Source organism: Electrophorus electricus, chromosome 2, assembly GCF_041902795.1.
Source record: "Electrophorus electricus isolate QZ-2024a chromosome 2, ASM4190279v1, whole genome shotgun sequence".
In the NCBI taxonomy this organism is placed as follows: domain Eukaryota; kingdom Metazoa; phylum Chordata; class Actinopteri; order Gymnotiformes; family Gymnotidae; genus Electrophorus; species Electrophorus electricus.
In genome coordinates this window covers 34,151,616-34,169,298 of record NC_137498.1, presented here as the reverse complement: position 1 = coordinate 34,169,298, position 17,683 = coordinate 34,151,616, and positions in this window count along the sequence as shown.

Genomic DNA, 17,683 nt, shown 5'->3' with positions numbered 1-17,683 from the left:
GAAATGTGGTGTGGGGCCCACTCAGTTCTGATAGCTACACTAGATGGGAGAAGTATTCAACGGAATCCTTGCTTGCTGCCATTTAACCCACCTGCATACAGGACAGAATTTAGGCTGGTTTCTACTCTCAGTAAACACACAGAAAAACTCTCTACATTTCAGGATATATTTAAAGACCATTTGCAGAGAAAAACTGCATTTTAGGGCACTATCGACCTAAGAACTGAACCCTTAAAGATCCTCATAGATAGCTGGATCTGAGTGTTACTAACCCTATTAAACCTACCAAAACAGACCCACCTCCGATCAGCAATGCCTTACCATCAGACCTAAAAATAAATCAGATTATAAAACAAAAAGTACAACTATTTGGAACACTGGGACTATTAAACTAAAACTCATGAATGGGCAGAATAGCAGAGACAGATCCCAACCATATAGACTTAGTGACCACAACCTAACTATAGAAAAAGGCTCAGACTCAGTGCCAGTGTCTAGCTATAGAAAAGGGCAGATGCAGAAAGACCAGGCTGCCAAAAGAGGAAAAGACATGACAGGTGAGGCAGAGAGAGTGAGAGAGTTAAAGAGAGAAAGAGAGAGAGAGATGCCCTTTCTTCTTTACTGTGAAAATATATAGGATGCTTGATTTCAGATTAAAATACAAAATCTGATGCCACATTTCAATGATATGACCCAAAATGAAAAATTACAAATCTTTCAAGGAGTACTGCACACAGCAGCTCTTGCTGCAATATACATAGCCACATGTGACCACCTGAGAGACAGTTAGTGACAATCTACCAATTCTTACCATCCTCCTTACACGTGCTTTGCAAAAAACAAAACAAAATAAAAACAAACAAACAAACAAACATTAGCTTAATTTAACATCTTGTTAATTCTTTAATGCCCTATTAGCAGTCATTAATATTGTTTTATTTACTTATCACTGTTTTTGTTGTTATTATTTCAGCTATTAGTTCACTTATTAAATATGTTTAACTGCATTTTTAGAAACGGTCACAATTTTCAATTTTAACAGTGAGTGTGAGGGACACTGAGAGTGAGAGTGAGGGACAGAGAGTGTCTGTGTGAGAGTGTGTGTGAGAGAGGGAGAAAGAGAGAGCGAGTGGGAGACTGTGTGTGAGTGTCTGTGTGTGTGAGAGTGTGTGTGAGAGAGGGAGAAAGAGAGAGCGAGTGGGAGACTGTGTGTGAGTGTCTGTGTGTGAGAGTGTGTGTGAGAGAGGGAGAAAGAGAGAGCGAGTGGGAGACTGTGTGTGAGTGTCTGTGTGTGTGAGAGTGTGTGTGAGAGAGGGAGAAAGAGAGAGAGAGTGGGAGACTGTGTGTGTGTCAGTGTGTTTGACAGTGTGTGTGAGAGAGGGAGAAAGAGAGAGCGAGTGGGAGACTGTGTGTGAGTGTCTGTGTGTGTGTGAGTGTGTGTGAGAGAGGGAGAAAGAGAGAGAGAGTGGGAGACTGTGTGTGAGTGTCTGTGTGTTTGAGAGTGTGTGTGAGAGAGGGAGAAAGAGAGAGAGAGTGGGAGACTGTGTGTGAGTGTGTATGTGTGTGTGTGTGTGTGTGTGTGTGTGTGTGTGTGTGTGTGTGTGTGTGTGTGTGTGTGTGTGTGAGAGAGAGAGAGAGAGAGAGAGAGAGAGAGAGAGCACAATCCATACTAAAACCTGCTGTATTTCTCCCATTTCCATCTACATGCATGACTGATTCGAAGGATCAACAAATAAAGCAAAGCTGGCATAAGGAGTCTTAGAGCTGCTTCGGGTCTTGCCAAGCATGCACAAGCCGTGTCGTTTCATTACTCCAAACCCCCACTGCCAGACACTGCCATGTATGGAGCAGCTCATTTCATTAGGCTAACTTCACACAGGCCAGGCCTGAAGAACTGTATCAGTTTATCAGACTCAGCAATCATGACAGATTATGTGCTTTATTGGACATCACACAGGGACCATATTGATTGCTTCCAGACTAACAGTTTACACACACACACTCAGGACATGTTGTCTGGCTACTTTACAAACACACATGAGGCCTCCTTGACCTTACGTCAACAATGAGATATTTTCTCTCTGCCAGCTAGTGATTATGACCAGTGGCCATTCATGCATTTCAGAGGGAGTGGCTATGTACAGCATTTACTATTTTCAAATTGAGTGAGCCACCTTTAGCTTTAAACTACAATAGAACCTCATATAATTTATAGCAGTTTTACATTTACTAAATGTAAATTAACTCCAAAGATGACTGAGTACAACTTGATCAACTGAGGGTTAAGGGACTTGCTCAGGGGCCCCCAACAGTGGCAACTTGAACCCACAATCTTCTGATTACAAGTCAAGTACCTTAACCGCTGAGCTACCACACACACACACACACACACACACACACACACACACACACACACACACACACACACACACACACACACACACACACACACACACACACACACACACACACACACACACACACACACACACACACACACACACACACACACACACACACACACACACACACACACACACTCCCATCCAAACTACATATATGGCAACCATCCAGCCACCCACCCACACCCCAACTATGTCATTCCATCTACACTGTGTGCTCACACTCACACATTCACACACACACACACATATTACACATTCACACATCAATATGCATACACACCCACGCATCTGTGTGCATACACACCCACACACAGGTGTACCTCATTTGAACACCACACAGACATTTTCATATCTCTTTCCTTCACTATTCTTCCCTTTTAGATTGGGAGTGCAACAGTGCTGTGTGTTGCCTAGGTAACCAGCAGTCTCAAACTTGGCGGTTCATGTAACTGACCGGTCCCCTGAGCCAAGGCCGGTCAGCCAGAGTCCCATCTTCACCATGGTTACGTTCCTGAGGTTTTCATTTAATGAGTGCCAGCCTCTGCAGAACGCAGGCCGGGAGAGGACTGTGGGAGGAGAAATGAGAGCCATGTATTCCAGTCCTCTGATTCTGCCAGGAGCACTGCCTCGGTCCCCACTCTCGCTCTGGAGTGCTTGAGCTCTATTTTAAAGTACACACAATCTGCACCTCCCTGATGCACACATGTACAGGAGTGGGCACGTGTGTACACACACTTCATCTACATGCCTAACACGGACAAGCCTAACACGATCAACATCCTCTGTTTGTTAACTAAAAGAACATTTTATATTAATATCACTTAATAACCTACCAGGTTATACTCATGGGAATAGGAATATTAAAGCCCGCACTGTAAAACTCTTAAAGCTATTCTATTTTAAAGCAATTTTTTTCTTTATTTAAATTATGGTTATTAAACCTTTTTAACTGGCCCACATTCAACTGTATGACATCATGAATTTCTTAACATATTGATTTTTTTGCTGTAATACTCTGATTGTCATTACTAAAGATAAAATTTAAAAAATATATAAAGGAAAAATCTAAAATTTAAAGTAAAGAAAAATGCGAAAAAAACCAACAAAAAACCCCTGACTCAGTGGAGTCGTATGGACCCATGTTGGGCTACCGGGACTGGTACAATGATGTCCAGTACTCAGAGTATGGACCTACTACCCTGCAGAGACCTTCATTCATCCTGGCCTCACTCCATAAGTCCACAACAGGGGAGGAGGGCACTGGACGATTTTGGGGGGCCCTGGGTATGAGACTCTGCAGAGTCCTACAGACCCTAGCTGGACAACGAGGATCGGCACTCGGAAGTGGAGTCCGCTGGGTCCTACGACCCCTACATGGATTACTATGAGGGTTATGTGGACTATGGAGACAGAGGGGAGTACAGCGACGTCAGTCTGCAGTCGGACTTGGAGTCCGACTATGTGGAGGATCCGCCAATGGAGGTGGAGGAGGTCCTCTATGGGGGCCCTCCCACTGACAGTGACGTTCAGGCTTTCATCTCTAAGAATGATGAGCATCCGATACCTAAAATACCACCCAGGAGGTATCGCTTGGGTGCAAGCAAGCCTTTCCGTGCGGCGCATCTAGAGGCGACCTCGTCCAAGGAGGAAACTCCCTTCACTAGGACACACAGCCCCAGAATTCATGCGCCTGTAAACTCCAGCCCAGCCAGCGACTGGAGGACAGCCCGGGTCTCTTGCTGGCTTACCTGGACTCCTTAATAATTGTGTAATTTTGTACCTGTCCCTGTCACTGTGTCTGTCCCCATCACGCTGTCAGTGCCAGTTGCTTTGTCCCCCTTGGTGTTTCAAGTTTCAAGTTTGGTTTATTCGTCACATACATAGTCATACACAGTATAACTCGCAGTGAAATGGTGGAGAGTGCTCTGTCCAAACTGAGGAAAAGAAAACAGGGGTGCATAGAGAAATATAGATATTCTCTATATGTGAAATATATATATGCAAAGATAAATATATATATTTTATGTATGTACAAAATATATTAACAATGTATGTACAATATATGAATATTATGATTATATACACAATGTACAATGTATATGGTTGTGTATATATGTACACAATCTACAGAATGTACAGATCCATTTCGTATAATAACATATCTACAGTTGTTGTGTAACAAGGTAATTGAATATAAATATATATATATATATATATATATATATATATATATATATATATATATATATATATATATATATATATATACAGATATACAGTTATGTTACATGGTGGTGGTGGTCCCCACAGTTTATCAGTTTCCCTGATTCAGGGCCCGAATGGCCTGTGGGAAGAAGCTCCTCTTCAGCCTCTCTGTGTTGGTCTTCAGGGAGCGAAAGCGCCTCCCTGACCTCAACAGAGAGAAGAGTCTATTGTTGGGATGGGTGGGGTCCTTCACAATTCTCCTGGCCTTGGTCTGGCACTGCTTGTAGTAGATGGTCTGCAGGTCAGGAAGTTCCGTGTGAGTGATGCACTCTGCTGAACGCACTACCCTTTGGAGTGCATGCCTGTCCTGCTTGGTGCTATTCCCAAACCAGACTGTGATGTTCCCCGTGAGGATGCTCTCAATAGTGCAGGTGTAGAAGTTCCGCAGTACTTTGGAGGGCAGTCTGAAGTCTCTTAGGCGTCTGAGGTGGTAAAGACGCTGACGAGCCTTCTTTGCCAGGGAGTTGGTATGGCGGGACCAGGACAGGTCCTGCGAGATGTGAACACCAAGGTACCTGAAACTATCTACTCTCTCCACCGTGGTTCCACTGATCCTCACAGGTTGGTAGTGCCGCTCCTGCTTCTTGCTGCAATCCACGATCAGCTCCTTTGTCTTACTGACGTTTAGGAGGAGATTATTTTCCTGGCACCAGTTTTCCAGGTGTTTAATCTCCTCCAGGTAGGCCCTCTCATCATTGTCCAAGATCAGACCCATGACAACGGTGTCGTCAGCAAACTTGACAATGATGATGGAGCTGGAAGTGGCTGTGCAGTCATAGGTGTACAGTGAGTAGAGCAGGGGGCTTAGGACACAACCCTGAGGAGCTCCAGTGCTGAGGGTGAGGGTGGATGAGGCGCAGTTGCCCACCCGTACTGATTGTGGTCTGTCCGTTAGGAACTTGGAGATCCAGTCGCACAGGGATGTATGCAGTCCTAGATCCCCCAACTTAGTAGTGAGTAGGGAGGGGATGATAGTGTTAAATGCTGAACTGTAGTCGACAAATAGCATTTTAACATAATTTCCCCTCCCTTCGTCCAGGTGAGTCAGTGTAGTGTGGAGCAGATGTGCAATTGCATCGTCAGTGGAGCGGTTGTGGCGGTATGCAAACTGCAGTGGGTCCATGGAGGCTGGCAGTGAAGATGTGATGAAGTCTCTGACTAGCTTTTCAAAGCACTTCATCACGACTGATGTGAGGGCGACAGGACGGTAGTCATTGAGGTCGGAGGGTCGAGGTTTCTTCGGGACGGGGACGATGGTGGACCGCTTGAAGCTGGACGAGACGATACCGAGCGTCAGGGAGAGATTGAAGATGTCGGTGAATACCGGGGCTAGCTGATCTGTGCAGGCTTTGAGGACCCTCCCGCAGATACCGTCTGGTCCCAACGCCTTCCTGGTATTCACCCTTTTAAACACTGTGTCTGTGCCTGTACCTGTCAGTGTGTCTGTCCCTGTGTCTGTCGTCGTCCTGGTCCCTGTCCTTCCCCTGTTTTGCTTGCACTGGCCCGTGTTGGGTCGCTTGGTCCTCTTGCCTCACCATTTGGCGTAGGTTTTCGGGGCCATAGCCCAATGGACTGGCGTGCCGGGAGTCATGCTGTTGGGGAGGGGCTTTGAGACAATACGGCCCCTCCTCCAGAACATCTCCTCGTGGGCGTGTGTGTTGGTCAGTTTGGCCGTGCCCCCCGTGTTCCACACCTGCACCTCGTTTTTTCATTAATATGCATGTATAAAAGTCTAGCATCTACATGTTACTGTTGTTGGTGTTTGGATATGATAGCCTACGAGCTACATTGTGATTGTAAAAACATTTCGGCCATCATAGCACACCATTCAGTACTAGGTCTAACTTGATAAAGCTTGTTTAGCATTTTAAATTACAGTGGATGCAATGTGTTAACCAAGGTCAGATAAGCAAAGATACAGGATGTGCCTTGGCCTTAGATAACACTGTCTTTGATTTTTTGGTGTAACTATTGACTAATAATTAATTAATCTGGCTGTGGAATCATTTATTCTTCTTCCCTATAAGCTGACCAAGGGACTTGTATTTAGATGATGGACAATGTACTGTAATGTAAAGCTGTAGGCAAGTTCACTACATGATAAAGTAACCAATATGATATTTATGCCACCTTTAAGTGAAACACTAATTTAGCCCTTCTTAGCATAGCTGAGTTTCCATAGCAGCAGTGAAGGCTACAGTAATATGAGCCTAATCCCTACAATAAATAAAAATTAGATTTACTTATGGTAGGTACACCAGCTCTCTCAAAACATGCTTTTCTGTTCGCATTCCCATTAGGTCCTGACCACATGGTTCCAGGTCATTAATTTAAAAGCTACTGGGCAAAATGAACTGCAGTGCTGCATTCAAGTTACCTGGTCTATTATCTACTGTGTAATGTGTTATTCTAAATGGGCATTATAAATAGGCAGGAAATTCAGCAAGTATTCTCACATACTCTCACAACTAGATTTGGTATATTAAAGCTGCTTAAAGATGTTTAAAAGTTGATATGACTGACTGGACATTTATGAAAGTGACCTGGGTTTGGATTTGCAAAATATTTGCACAAAAACCCTAATATGGTAGAATGATCCCTCTACCACATAACACAAATGGTCTTACAGGAGAAGAAGTAAACTCAGCAATACATGGTGGATGGATGAGAAACAACTCAAACAGCTCCATAAATGGTTCTGATTGGCCAAGCTTAATACAACACAGAAAAAGTACCAGCCGCAAACAGGTATATCTTAAAAGGGGTCAGAATATGATGATGTTCTGGGTCACAAGGCCTACATTGAATGAATCTGAGAATTTTCCAAAGAGCATTATGTTGAATTTGCCTTTAGAAAGCTTAGATTGCTACAAGGTGATGCAAGAAGAAAGGCTGGGAAATTACTTTTTTTCTGACTAGCCATGTGGCAAACCATATAACCAGCAGCCAGCCGATGTGTGGCAAAATGCCACCGACAATCAAAATGGACAAGAAAAAGAAAATGACATGCACACTTGTATTCAGAAAGAAACCCAGTACATCCAGGGTGCCATTCTGTACATGTACCATCACATCATGCATGTTTGCTTGTTTGGGGTTTTTTGTGCAGCAGAACAAACATCTTACAGGCTTGCCCAAAGCCTTTACATTTAAAAGAGCATACAATTCTCAGGCATTAAACATACTTAGCAAGAGTGGCTTTCTTTCATAGAAAAACAAATCTTTGTGTGTCATCTGAGTTACACAATATAGTCAGAAAAATATTAGTTTGTTTTGAATGACAGAATGATTAAAGTTTTATTGCAAAGCAAAAATAGATTTGACCAATGAGATATGACATTTTGGTATTAAAATATGCTTTCACAAGCTTAGTGATTAGAGGCAGCATAATGACATGATGACAAGCAAGTGCATTCTGGAAGGTTCGAGTGTATTACTAGCTCTATCTCTAATAATACATGTCAGACACTTGAATTTAAACAGGAAAACATGGCATGGGGCTTGCCTCTGTTTATATCAATAACACAGAAAATACCTAATCAAACTGCCATGTGGAAAAACTGAAAACAAAATTGATGAAGATGTTCATGTACAATTTAGCATCAAACTGAAATAACTTAAAGAATAATACAAAGGTAAATGCTAATGCATTTAATAAGCATCAAATCCTTTTGCAGTATAGCAGGACCACCCATTCACTTGGCACTGTCCGAAATGACACTTATTCATCACATTAGAGTGCATTATCATCGCTGTCCAACCAACCATTACACAGAGTCATTTCAGGCATGTCATTTAGTACTAGCGTTTAGCAGGGAAATAACTTTGCAGTGGTGTTTTATGATAGCCCAGTGCTCTTTTCCAATCACAAAAAGGTCAGAAGGTTAACTATCTAGCAGGAGGAGAACTCAGATGGCAAGTCCTAGAGAGCTTTGGATAATGTTTCCTTAACAACATCTCTGTGCACTAATGAATGCCACTAGCCCATATTCCTATTTGACTGGAAGTGGGGAAAAAAGACATTCTTATCATAAATATTTTACCAGAATTCTGTCAAATGTTATCCTTCATCCTTACGCCAATGCATGACTGTAGAGGACTGTTCAAAAGAAAAGAATTCTGGTATGTCAGCATACCTCTTGCGCATGTACACAAGCACCATCAAAGATGTAGTATGCTTGTTTTTCCATGGCAAGAATTGTATTTTTGCACTGGACTGCAGGTCCTAATTTATCTCCTCAAAGTTACAGCAGCACATTCACACACAATACTGGCCCTTTGAAATGAAGTGCCTTAAAGACATAAAGTTGATTTAAGAATCCTACAGAAAAAATACTGAACTGAATATATGGAAAATGCTTTTTTTTCATTCAAAACAATGGAACCCACTTTAAGAGGATGTAAAAATGCATTTAATATGCATCAAAATATTCTGCAGTGTAGCAGGACCTGCCATTCATGTCGTTCACCCATTCACAGCATTCACCCGTTTACGCCCTTCACCCATTCATGCCCTTCACCCATTCTCACCCTTCATCTGTTCATGCCCTTCAATGTTTACAACCCTCACCTGTTCACACCTTTCCATTCTTTCAGGTTATCACATAAGTAATCCTGTAAAGTGGATTGAGTGCAAATCACTCCCATGGCCAGGAAAGGCTTCTACTCCTTTATTAAGGTCTCTGAAACAGAAAATTGTCTCTAGAAAGAATTTTCTGCTTTCAGACTCTTGATACCGCTGATATACAGATATTTCAACCTATATTAAACTAAATACCTAATACCTACATATAATAAAAAGTGTCAAAGGACTTTTTGCAGAGGGTTAAACTATACATAAGCCAGTTTAATATGGCCAGGGTAATTAGAATGCAATTACAATACTTTATAAGGTTGCATCTCTAAATACTTGTAAGGATATGGGCATGAAAAACAAACAGCAGTATGAGGAGCAGTAGGTAAACATGACAACAGGACAGTTGTATCTTTAAAAAAGAGTCAATCGCTTAGAAAAAACAAAACAAAGATAGTGTGATTTTATTTATATGTAGTTGTAACCCTACTTAATTTCTACAGTGCTAATATAACAGTATAATAGTTATTTTTACTAACTGTATATGCAAACATATAAACAGGTTAAAGTTAGGCTAAAGTGTTCAGTTAAAGGTTTTGCTTTAGACAAGACAGTAATTTTGGACAAGCAAAAAACAATTACATCTAGCTGTATACTAGTTGTAATCAGAAGAGGTAGTAATTAGAACCATTGTCACACAAAGATTAAGATTCTTTGTCTTTTCTACACTAATTAAACAAAGAGATTTTATTTCCAATTATTCAAGACTACTTTTCAATTAGTAACCACTGTAACAGAAAGGCATTTAAACTCTACAAGATGACATTGATGGATCATATTTCAGCAGGTTCCTGAGATGGACATCATTACATGAATAAAGCACTGTCCACACTTGCAAAAGCAGTGAATGCTGAATGACAAGAAAAATGAAATTTTGTTTTATTAAAATTGACATCAGAGGCAGCACAGTATGACAATAAAGGCACTCTGGTGTTTTCTGGATGAACAAGCCTGAGAACTGAAGTAGTTTTACATTTAAAGGTTGGCAGAATAAGATTGTGGGTGATGACACTGTTGATGTGAGAGAGGGAGAAAGAGGCAGAGAGACAGAGTTGACCATCTGAGGTCAATGAATCACCATCACACAGGGTATACAGAGAATGAGTTGGTCTGGCTCTCTGTGCTGAACTGGGCCTGACAGAGAACACACAGCACATTGTCTGCAACACATGTGGCATGTCAGTCCCTCAAGCCAGCCTTACTGTCTTTTCACAGCATAGGAGAATGTTAGAGTTGCCTGCTAGAAACAGAGGGCAGGCTTTTAAGATGGGTAACGGTACTCAACACAAACAGACACAAATACAAACATGAACACACCTGACAAGTTTCTGACTGAAGCACAAACAATTATTTTATGCATTGTATGTGGGTTAAGTTGTTTGGATATTCAATTCAACATAATATTGCTATTTATTTGTTTAATTTACTGATAAATTGATCTGATCTGCCTATTTATTACTAAACAGTGGGGCACTGTAACAGTAATACATAATGTACCATAATAAGGGCATTATGTTGGGATTGTGTTCTATACATATTGATATTAATTTTCCAGTAAGAGCATTGTATTGGGATATTACACTATATCAATTCATATTCAATTTTTTTTCTAATTAATTTTCTAATTAAGTGCTAATATGTACGCTATACAAATAAAAATTAATTTGCTAATACGGGCATTGTATTGGGATACTATGCTATACATATTCTGTCTGGGAGTGAGTAACAAAATACTTATAATAAAATTTGGCTTAATACTGACTTTCACTAAATATATTCATATACACTCAAAGGGAGAAGTATATAAAAATTCCTCTCTCACCCTTCCCATGGGTGGTCATATTTTTTCACTCACACTACGGCCTTCTACCAGAGGCATGGGGAGTTTGACGGTGAAGTTTTTTTCATTGAGTTTGTGCTCTTCTGGACCAAAATTAATTTCTTGGCCTCTGTTGGAGCCACTCCTCCAGCTTAGGGGTCACAGACCCAGGTACCCCTATCACTACTGGGACAACATTGGTGTTAACCTTCCACATTCTTTCCATTTTTCTTTCAGTCCAACAATACCAGAGTGTATAGAAGAGACAGTGTGCAGCCCACAGGCAGAACATGATCATAACTGAGCTAACTGTCAGCCTTTGCTGCCAACAGCTACTGCCCTGATTTATCCAGCATGTGTGTGGGTGCGGGTTATTGTGCTTATATTTGATATAACTCACAAAGGGTTGGTAAGTGTAGCTGGTGCCATCACAGCACTCTATAAAATTTTATTTATCTTTTTTTATTCAATTATTCAAAGCTAATTTGCTGGAGCATTAAATTATATATATATATATATATATATATATATATATATATATATATATATATATATATATATATATATATATATATATATATATATATTCCTTTCTTGAGCAGTGAGACTCAATTGAATGGCACACAGAGAACTTGTGTTCAATACATCAGTTTCACAGAGCCTTCTCTGTTATAATGCTGCATGAAATGTGAGAACATATATAAATATATAAAAGGGTCCTAGACCATTCCTTCATATGGAATCTTTCCAAATCCTCCAGAGACATTGGTCCTCACTTGGAGACTCTTCTATTCAGCTCATCCCACATGTTTTCAATGGGGTTGAGGTCAGGGTCCTGGAATGCCAGGTCAGCCGTAGTGTTGAGGATTTGGAGTTTTGCTTTGGATCAACAGTTTGAGCCTTCTGGCAGGCTAGTTTTTATCTAAAATCCAATGGTCTTTAATATCATGTATACTAACCAATTTTCCTGTTCCACTGAAGTTGAGCAGATTTTAGACATAATCTGATAACAGCAGAGATTTTCTTCTGCCAAACCTTCCAAACAGTTGTTAGAATAGAGGTGGTATCAAATAGAGGTGGCATCTTGCAACATATTTAGAGACTTGGTGACCCCAGGATAGAATCAATTGCAACAAATGTTCAGTTATGTTCCTTGGAGTAATCCCCTCTAGCCTTCCTCCCTAGTGGAAAAAATATAGTTGTCAGGTAACTTCATCAAAACTTCAATTGTTTGAACATAGTGTAAAGCTTTTTTATATTTCCCTAACTGATTTATAAAGGTCAAAGTCTTTTGTCTTGTTTCATTTGCATGACTATGATTTTTCCTATATTGATGAATGACAATTATCATTTGATCTGTGTGTAAAATTGCATTTATACTAAAGTGAAACAAGATGTCATGATGACCATGTGATGACCATATGTTCATAAAGATTCAAAAGTGTTTGTGTGACACCTACAAAAGGGTGGTCAAATTTGTGGTTTCAAGCATTATAATTCTATATGCATTTTTTAGATATAATGTTTGCTTTGTTTGCTTCTCTGTGATATGATGTACAGTGCAATGTTTATTTGGGAGAATATACCCACATATTCATTTTTCACTGTGGATATTCACTGTGGATATGTTTTTACTTTGCTAGTAATATACAGTCAGGGATTTCTCTCAACACTAGTAAGGGACAGAGCTAGACTGCGGTCATATCTATGATCGTTTCTGGGTTTCTCAGCTGCAGAGAACTTGGTAACATCACACTATCATCCTGCCTCAAAAAAATATTTTATGCTGGTGCTGCCAGGTGTTACCTATAATAACACTTAGAAAATGTGAAATATATATGGGATTATATGACAGTAAGATATTGTTCATATGATATTCCAGGGGAATCAATAACTGTAACCAAAATTTGTTTTTGAAGAAAGTGCAGGTTTTCCTATGAGAAATGTTTCCTCACTCAAAGGTCAGATGCTTCATGCACTTTTAATGTGAAATCAACCTGATAAACAAAGTTTTTCATAGTTTCTTTTCTTCATCTTTGCCAAACATACCAATGGTTCTAGAAGGCACCATATTTGTTTCCTGCAAGCAGGAAAGCCCTTAACATAGGTGCACTGCCACACCCTTAAACACAGCCAAACAGATACACTACCACACTGCTCTCTAAACACAGCCTTAAACACAGGTGCAATGCCACACCTCTCTCTAAACACAGCCTTAAACACAGGTGCAATGCCACACCTCTCTCTATACACAGCCTTAAACACAGATACACTGCCACACCTCTCTCTATACACAGCCTTAAACACAGGTGCAATGCCACACCTCTCTCTATACACAGCCTTAAACACAGGTGCAATGCCACACCTCTCTTTATACACAGCCTTAAACACAGGTGCAATGCCACAACCCCTTTCTGGGAAGACCTACCAATGCACTGTTTCTCTAGCTTTCAATTTGCTCACTGCAGCCTCTCACACCAATTTCTACTTTTCCCAATTACTGGACAAACAGCTCCTCCCAATCTCACTTCTTTGTGAAATCTGGCATAACCTCAGGTAAGACAATCCTGAACTGCACCAACCCCTTAAAAACTTTTTAGTTCTCATCTGGTTTTCACAAACATGGAACTGTCTTCCTAATTTTTGTCATGCTTAGAATATTGGTAGCCTGCCTGACTTTGATCCCAGGTTATATTAAACTCTGCTTTTTATCTCCATCTGTGTCCTGTCAACATATAGAGACACTAGATATTAAAAAATGTATATAATTATCTCCAGGTTGGTCAGCAGAAACTGGTTAAGGAGCTGGAATTAAAAATGTCTTAAAAAATGCAGATTATGCCTAAGCAGTCAGTGCATAAACTTTACTGCAAGACAAAAACAAGAATAACATCTGGACAACTCCATACAACTACACAGTAAAGAAATCCTTTACAAGCCAAGTCTTCCTGTTCATCATTTCTAGCATTGTCACTGGCAGTCATTAGTGTGGTCCCTTCACTCTTAACCAGTTTATTTAATGAGCCTGATGCTGACATGTGAAAGGCAGAGCACACTGCTTGCTTTTTCTTCTAGGCAGAATAGGTGCCCACGTCTATCTCCATTTACAGCACTAATGTGCTAAATACTAATTAGCTGACAGATAATTAGTATATTAAATCATGGACCTTTTTCTCCCCCTCTGTAATGCAAATAAATTTTCACTGAACACATAAGTCTTTTACTTATGACACATGAAAGGTCTCAGCAGCTGAGAAAGAAAGAAATAAAGTCATCATGACTTCCAAACCTGAAAGTTTGGTGGTTGTTTCTCTCTCCTTGGCTGACTGCAGGTCTAATGATAGCAGAGATGATTTAGAGATTAAATTACTTTTACCTTTAAACTGAACATCCACCCAGTAAATGGACACTTTACTGACAGTCTAACAGTAACATTAATATGTAAGTATATACTTTGATCAAAAGTGCATTCTAATTAGTCACAAATGCTTTAAAAAGCTGCCACTACTGTCACTAAGGTTATAGTCATACTGTTACACTGACCAGAGCATCATGTTCCAGTTCTGCTCAGGGGAAAAGAATCACCATAAAAAGAAAGTGCATCTAACCCTGCATTACCATTCGATGTCCCAATGAATCCAATTCAATAAAAAAATTCAACTATGAGGTCTTGTAAGTTATTTTCATATATTTAACCTATTAAACATGTCCTTCCTCATTTACTTCTGAAATAATATTTTATCTGCATCCTTTGAGTCACTGAGCAAAGTAAGGCTGAAATTGGGTTTACCAAAGATTTCAATCAGACAGAGAGGGCACAAAGAAAGATTAATCAGTCAAGTCACTGAGGATGGATCTGTGAGAAGTGAGATTCCACATTAAGTAAATCGATTCAGATGTGGATTTACAACCCTCACATCCCCCACTACCAACCCCCTAAACCCAGAAATCCTTGTTTTTTTCTGGGATTTCTGATATTATATAGTGCATTATATATTCTGATGTGGGATTTCTGATATTATATAGTATATTACCCCTGGTGTTTTAAGCAGTCATATAACATTCTTTTAACATCACAGGATGTATTATCTTTAGCTGTGTATAATTAATCATATTTAATATTGCAGTACTGCACACAGTGTAGTAATTAGATTAATTTCTCATTCAAAGAAATAGGGCCATACATTGACAATCTCAAATTTGAACTACAGTAAGGTAATGAGGAAGCACTAATATGCAAAGAGCACAAATACAATACACACTGAATCCATTCCAAAGGTTACAGAATAATTAGGCTATAGCCTAGAAGCCTTATTAGCTGTGAATAAACCCATGATACACCTGACACCTGGAAACACAAAGTATATAAAGATACAAAATAAGATTGACATTTTGAACCAAATCTCTGTTCAGCACATTGGAGGGTTTATGGCTGGACTGGCCATATGGCAGACTGTGCACATTCCCAGTGGGCCAACAAACTTTTTTTTTCTAAAACAGGTAGATTGGCTTATTGGCCCAATCACATCTTTAAACACCTCTTTCTTTTGACTTAGTGCTGGCTTCATTAAATAGTGTCTGCAAAAGTTTCAGAGAAAAGCTGGATCCCCAAAAAAAACCCACAACAGAGATACAGAGAAATGGTGCGCCAATAAAGATAGGACTTTCAGGGAAATGCTGCCAAATGTGCTAAAATGTGCCCACCACCACCATCAGTACGCATGGCCGATGGTGATGGGCACAAGGAGGAGGGTGAGGACAGGAAGAGAGATGAGGGCGAGAGTGTACAGTGTGTAGAACTTGTGGTAAGTAGAAGCTAATGGGCTGGCTGCCTGGCTCAACATAATGTCAAGAGAGATGACGTTTATCACTAGGCTATACTAGGAACCCACTACGGTGTCCTTGATTAAACTGAGCAAAAAAAAAAGCATTAGTTATGTTAAATTATGTTGGATGCTACATTGGCTAGCTGACACTGTGCACACTGGTTAAGCCAATTAGTAAACCTTTACTAGTGTAAACCTTAAATTAGTAAACCTTTACTAGCTCTTAAATGTTTTCCCTGGCAAGCTAAAATATATTTTAATTTGGCTCTGATGCATTGTCTTATTGAAAAAAACTTTTTTTTAAAAACAATGAGATATTGCTTTTATATAACCATTTTACAAGTGTCATTTATTAACAGTAATAAAGCAACAACAGATGATGACTTTTTTATTTAATAATTGATTTGTCTCTACCAACACAATTTGCTCAGCAAATGGACTGTTGCCAAGCAACACAAACATTTTCCTGCACACTAGCTTGCTACTTTGTGTAAGTCTACATTACCGCAAGCCACTTACTTATATGTATCATGTATATTTATATGTATGGTTCCTTTCATTGTGTAACTAGTGAAATAAGAGTCTGTTGAAAGTCGCTTTGGTGTGATTCCAATGAGTTCACAGCAAAGTTACAATACAATATAGATAACGATTGTTAATGTAATTGACAGTTGATAGATCACACCTGTAAAGCTAAGTGATACATGTATAATTCAAAGAGCCTATGCTATTATACTCTACATCACTATTCATGGAATGTCTTTTTTTCCAATCACATTTCTTGGTCGGAACTAATTGCTGTAGAATATTTATCAGCATTAACAGTGAGTCAGCTGGCAGCAGTTTTTGTTTTGTTCATTTATTAGGCTATACGATGAAGAGTGTTCTTTTGGGACCTGAAAAATAATTTTGTTTATGGTCATCTTTTTTGTGCATATTGAAGCACAATATATAGAAATGAAATTGAAACATCCATGCATTTATTTATTAATTTGTACATTACCTGTATTGTCAGTGCAGCTATTTATCAAGTTTCCTCTCTTAATCTTTCTTGATTTCCTTTTTTTTATTACACAGTTTTAAGATTTTTAAGATGTGTTGTATGTTACAGTTTGTGGACAATTTTTTCATATTTTTTACGAACTTCCAAAATGTGAATTCGAGATGCAGGCTATAGCAGATAGCAGACTTTGCTTGTGGAATTACCTGAATTTGGATGTGAAAACAAATGAGGAATGATTAATATTGATTAACATTGGATTAATAATCCAATAACTAAAGAAAATCAGATTTTGTCAGTCATCTGATCAACACCGGATTTACATGAATCACAGAATGATGTGACAAACTTCAAACTTCCTGCCATGCCTTTTTGTAAACATAGACCCACTTTACTGGCAAATATAAATCTTGTAACAGTGAGCGGCAAGGAGGCAGATGCATGTGCAGAGAAGAGCGAGATTTATTAGCGGAAAATCCAGATTCAAAGTTGTTATGACGGTCCAGGGTCACTGAGCCAATACGGAGAGTACTAGAATACATGATAAACAAACCAAACACACACGAAGGCAGACAAAGAAATCAGGCTATAACACAAAGAGGTAATGATAAGCAAAGAGTTAGAATGACACACAGGCTAACATAAATGAAGGCTTCAAAAAAGGCTTTCAAACACATCCATACCTACATCCATACAGTCAATGAACAGCCAAAACAAAGGGAACAAGACTGGGTC